Genomic DNA, 6000 nt, shown 5'->3' with positions numbered 1-6000 from the left:
TTGATCAATTTTTTATCAATGATGGGTCCAACTGTTGGTACCTCCAGTTTGCATTCACACTGACATCTGCTACATAGCATTACTCTTTTGATTATGGCGGCTTTAGGCTTTTCAGGCAGCTTGATAACTCCTTCAATTGGTCTATCGATTGGCCTCCTTTCCGCTTTTACCTCCCACATGGCATTTCCCTTTCCTTTTTCTGCCCATGTTAGGTTGATCATGTTTACTGAGGCTTGTAAAAAATGGTCAATATCAATCCTTGTATTAGCATGTGGTTCTTTCAATGGCTGCGTTAATTCTGACCCGCACTACCCCTGGCTATCTAATAAAAATAATGAGAGGTCAGGCAACTCTAGTTCCCTGATTTTCTTCGACGTTCGTTGATCATCTCCAGGTTCGTCCTTGCTCTTTTCTTTATTCCTCTTTTCCTTAAGCAAAGGAAACAAAGGAATAACTAGCTCCTTCACAAGGCTGGCTTCTCTCATCATCTTTCTGCCATGATCATTTTCTAGGGTAGAATATCCCAGATCTAGCATTCTTTGCAGATTTCCTGTCAAGGAACAAAGTTTACTCACTTCTTCTCTTGTCTCTAGAGAATTTATCTCCATGCTTTTCAAGACAACTATCATGGTAACCTACAGGACTTCATTTGTGACCTTCCCTCCTCATCTTTCAAAATGAGTCGGGCTTTCCGTCAAGGCAGTTCCTTGCAAGTCTTCCGGGAAATTTGCCATGTTTAATCTTGGGATACACTGGGGTGATTTTTGCTTCGTTCCCCTCCTCCTCAAGGTTTGTTCTTTCTTTTGCCTACTTGGCATACAAGATTTGTGATCCCACATGGTGTGCCAAAACTATGTTCGGGATAGGAAATCTCACGGGGATGGGTCCCTAGTTCGAGCACACAGGAGTTGGCATTTTGGTTGATTGTCAGGCTCCGGCTTGCTAAGATGCTGCAAGAGGAGGACAAAGTTAGTTCTAAAATATGCCTTTGTAAGGCCTTAGGTGTAGGCTTTGAGGCTCGCAATCAAAACTAACTAAGTGCTAAGGCATGCCACTACCATCTATGTATGGCAGATGTAAAACAAGTGTATTTAAGCCGATTACTTGGGCCCCAAGTTTTTCTGACTTCTTGTTATCAAAGGATTGTCATAGATGGGTTAAGTCTACGTTAAGTTATTTTCTATGCCTTGAGATCAAGGACTTTTAGTTCTTTATCTTGTATGCTTAAAGGGCAGAGATCAAGATATGATCAAGTCATCAGTTTTAATCACTTTTAATCTTCTTATGACCATAGAACCATTAAATGAACCAGATCTGAGAATTGATGGAACTTTGGATCACCAAAAGACTAGAAATGACTTGAATATGTACAAGGGAATACATTATAACAATAGATCTATTGATTGAAAGACAAAACAAAGAGAGGCGGGCAAGATTTCACCTTGTCGGGCAAGGTTGAACGTCTTTCAATTTCTTTGTTTTTATTCTAAAGGGTTAGGTACTGAAAGAGGGATGAAAGGTACATGGGTTTACACAAGAGAATCGATACTACACCATTTGAAAAAGGTAGCAAAGCTTTTACATAGACAAAAGATGTCTTTCTAAAGGAAGTCTAGAGCTAAAAGGGTGCAAAATCTGGACAAAACACAGCCTTCTGGATATTTGCTTGACTGAGAAGCAAGTTGTATGTTTGTTTGTTTAATTGGTTGAGTGTCCTTGTCTCTAGGCCCTCTTCCCCTATTTATAGGTGAATTAGCCCGACTGTGGTGCTTTTGCTCTGGCCCAAAAGTAACTGGAGGGTAGTGAGTCATTAGTATTTTTACATGTTCTACCATTCAAAAAAGTGTTTTTGGGCCGAGAGTTGGTTGATTTCCATCGGTTGTCACTTCCCTTGTAAGCACCTAACATTTGCATTTAATGGGGAGCCATTATATTGTCTTGAGATAGGTATCTGGGCTTGACTCTGGGCCCTTGGAAAAATCTCCTCTATTAAGCTCTTTTAGGCTTCCTTCCCTTTAAGCCCAAAGTTAAATATTAACCCAATCAGTTTGTATCAATCTTTTTAGGGTTATTTTTTTAGTTAAGTTTTCTTCTTACGGGTTACATTTTCATTAATGTCTTAGCTCATGATGTACCATGTTGGATATGCTTTGAATTCTTCAATCGATGAGTTTAACGACTACACCAACTGAATTTCAACTAGCTTCTCCAACATAATTATAAGGCTATGATTGCTTTATATGAACAGATGCAGACACTTTTGTAGAAAAAAAATGAAAAGATCGACAACCACTTGAAGCGACTGGTGCATCGATATGCAACTTTTGAATAATCTGTTAGTGTGTTTAGAATAGTAGAATTCAAATTTGGATGATTAATTATTAGAAATCAAAGAGTTTCTGATCTCCAAGTTGCAGAGGGTAAGTTGAAGAAGAAAGGGAAAGAGCAAAATCAAAGTCTCTATGAATCTGCATTGGATTCTTTCGTTCAGTTTTTTTTTTAACCTCACACAAAGAAAGTGTGAGCAAATATAGCTATTGCTAGTTCACGCCTCAGCTAGAGGCTAGTCACGTGAGTTGCACTTGGGAAACTTAAACAAATCATCCAAATTAGACAAGTGGCACGATATACACCATCTAGATATTTTAATCGTGGCCATCCATTATAAACAAGAGTAATTTCAAACTTAAGAATATTTTTAGAACTATAAACCAGAAACCAATTTCTTCCTCACCTCAACTATTCAATCTTGCAGCAACGGAGCTTATAGCTCAACACTCTCTTCTGAGCTCATTACTTTCACTCATAGCATTCCTCTGGGCATGTAGAACCTATCCTTTGGCAAAGCCTTGGTGAATATATTTGCCAATTGTTCCTCAGATTTGTTGTGTGTTTGGTGATTGGTATGTCATTCTGGGGCATATTGATTCTGGGTCTCATCGTTCTAGTGGTGTGGTTTGTGTGATAACTATTTAGAGGTTTAAAATTAATTGTGTTTTGGGTTAATTACCTCCAGATTAAGAAATTCGTCACTGAAGCATATGCACCAACTGGCACCTTTGTAATTGGTTGTTCATGGTAATGAAACTTTATTGCATCTGCCCACAAAAAGAGAAAGAAAAAAAAAACAAAAGCAAGCTTTGTGAAAGTAAGAAAGTCATGCATATTTCACAAACTTTCGGCTGGGGACATTCAACCGTACGAAGCCTTCTTAACTTTGACAATTTTTCTCGTGAATAATGTACTGTTTTATGTTTGTTTTTACCCTTATCCAAAACGAAAACTACAAAAGTTTTGACTCCCAAATCCTTATCCAAAACAAAAATATGCCACACGGCAGCACGTTCTGGTTTCGATCCTGGTTTTGAAAAGTTTTACATTTTAAAAAAAAAAAAAAAAATTTAAACCGTCACGAGCTACTTCTCTTTTAGAAAAAGACAATTTGGAACCCAAATGCTTGATATTTGCATGGTTTTGAGTATCTAATTAATTAAAGACGGTCCATTTTGGTGTCTCAAAAGTATACATTAGCTCTCACGCATTTTCCCATCTCACTGCACCTCTTACTTCTTGAAGTCATCGTTACGTCATTTTCTGTCGACATTTCTTTTGCAACTTTGATGAGTTATTTTTGTTTTAGAGAAAAAAAAAAAATTTACCATGACAGTTAGAAGTTCTATATAAAATTAAGGACTTCAAGAGCTCAAATAAATAAATAAAAACCATAATCTATTTACTTTTCATGTTAATTTTAGTTGTGAAATCTTACCTTATTATTAACTCAATTGATTTTTCCTTCTAAACTATTGAGTTTAAAGTATTTTTCTTTAAAATATAATGTTATTAAGAACAAGCATTATCCATATGAAAAGTCTAAGAAAAAAATTAGCGCATGGGCCAGGGTTGCAAAAGTTTTTATTTGACTTCAATATTAGCTAATTAAACTTTTAATTTTTTATTTTTTATTTTTTATTTTTTTCTTACAAATGATAGCATTAGTGGGTTAAATTGTTAGTTAATGAAAAAAAATTGTTAGTTGTTAGATGAGAAAGAAAATTGTGGAGATCAAACCTGCACCAAAGTGCATAAACATACTTGATTTCCGCCGAGTATTATTTGTTTGATTTAACCAAATTTGTAAACCTAGAGAAAGTATTAGCTATCTTCTCTTCCTATTGGGAGAAATCTACAATGTCTAACTGGATTAAAGGTGTTGGGATAAGTTTTCCCACGTGCAATGGGTGAATAATTAAAAAAAAAAATAGGATGGAAAATATTTGATATTTAGTTTGCATAAATGATCATTTCCATTAATGACAACATATTAATTATATATTAACGACGACAACAATGACAAAACAACACAACAATAATATAATGACAACATAATAAATACCGATAATTTATGAATGTCAATATATACTTATTGTCGCTAATTGCCCAAACTAAAATATTGACTTCTGTCCAAAAATAAAGGTGACTATTATCGGAGTCCCCAGCAGGTTAAATTTTTCTTTCTTTTTTTTTCTGGGTTAGACTCTTTCTTCCATTGTATACTCTATTTTTCCCAAACTACACTATCACATGTTTTAGGTGACACATGTGAATGTCATCACAGAAGTATAGGAAACAACAGCTGCACATAACCTAATTGTTTTATCTATTTTTTTTCGGCCATATGACTATTTAATTTTCCATGTGAGAGAGATAAATAGAAAAATATTCCAAACACGCCAGTGAGATTTGGATGCTGGTGCTTACCAATTTCTTTTTGTAGTCTTTCTTTTTTATGTACTTTATATTAAGAAATTGAGGAAGTGGATAATACAAGTCTTCTATTATTAGGCATTAAAGAAGAAAAGTGCTGCACATTTGTTCTATATATATGAGTTGTGCATGGTTGCACATGTTAATCATGGAATATCTATGCAGCGTCATCGCAAGATCAGCGTGATTTGCTTTCTTCCTACCGTTCTATTCAGGTTGATGGAACTATTAATAGAAAATTATATGAAATTTAAAGATGATGACTAGATTGCCTATTAAACTTAATTTTTATTTGGTTCTGATGGAGTTAAATCATGGTTCTTTTGGGGTCCTACGTACAGTACTAAAGCTTTCGGTGGGAATGCTCTATGGATTAATGAGCAAAAGAGTCGTATTTTGGATGATTAGTTATTTGCTAGTCTAGGTTATTGGTTTGTTTAAGTGCGCTGTCGTTGCTTAAGTTCAATCTTTCTTCTTCAAATGACTTTGGTGCAGTTCTCATCATTGCTTTATAATTTGCGTACTTAGCGTACTTCTGTGTTAAAAAGCTTTGATTAAGGTATACTTTGAAGATAAGATAGTGATTTTTGTTCTCAAAAAAATTGTTATGTATATCAATAAGCAAAAGAGGCATGTTGCATGATGACACAAAGTCTCTCAAACAATAACATGTGTGTACGATCATTAATATCTGAGTTTTGAAACCTAAGACTAGCATACCCAACGTGAATACAAAACCAATGACTAATCTTGTGAAATTTTACTTGGGAATTTTTATTAGCACTCCAAAAATCTCATTCTACACTCCTCACAAGCGTATTTTTCTTTCTCATTATAGAAAATTTGAAGTGCCAAATAAGATTTTTGGAATGCTAATAAAAATTCCCTTTTATTAAATTGATTTGTAATCTGGGTATGAGGAATAAGGCGTATGTAGTGCAAGGTCTATGACAGAATAAGGTTCAGCGATGGGAAAAAGAAAGCCATCAATCTGTTGGACCACAGATCGTCCGGTATATCTGATGAAAATAAACTGTCCATTACGTAAAGGCTCATGTGCCACTTCCAACTTGTGTTCTAACTTCAATAGCACAATGACAAGAGATGACAAGAGATTTATATTCCCTTAGTTTTTGAACGCATGTGGTATCGACAACATATTGGTGTGGACCAATTGATCATGGTTTCATGAACGATATATTTGAGCTGACCACAAAGGCTTGCACATGTGGA

The sequence above is a fragment of a genome, unplaced genomic scaffold, assembly GCF_019419815.1.
Source record: "Pyrus x bretschneideri cultivar Hongxiangsu unplaced genomic scaffold, Pyrus_bretschneideri_v1 Contig6, whole genome shotgun sequence".
NCBI lineage: Eukaryota > Viridiplantae > Streptophyta > Magnoliopsida > Rosales > Rosaceae > Pyrus > Pyrus x bretschneideri.
Note: the sequence above shows the minus strand (reverse complement) of the source record.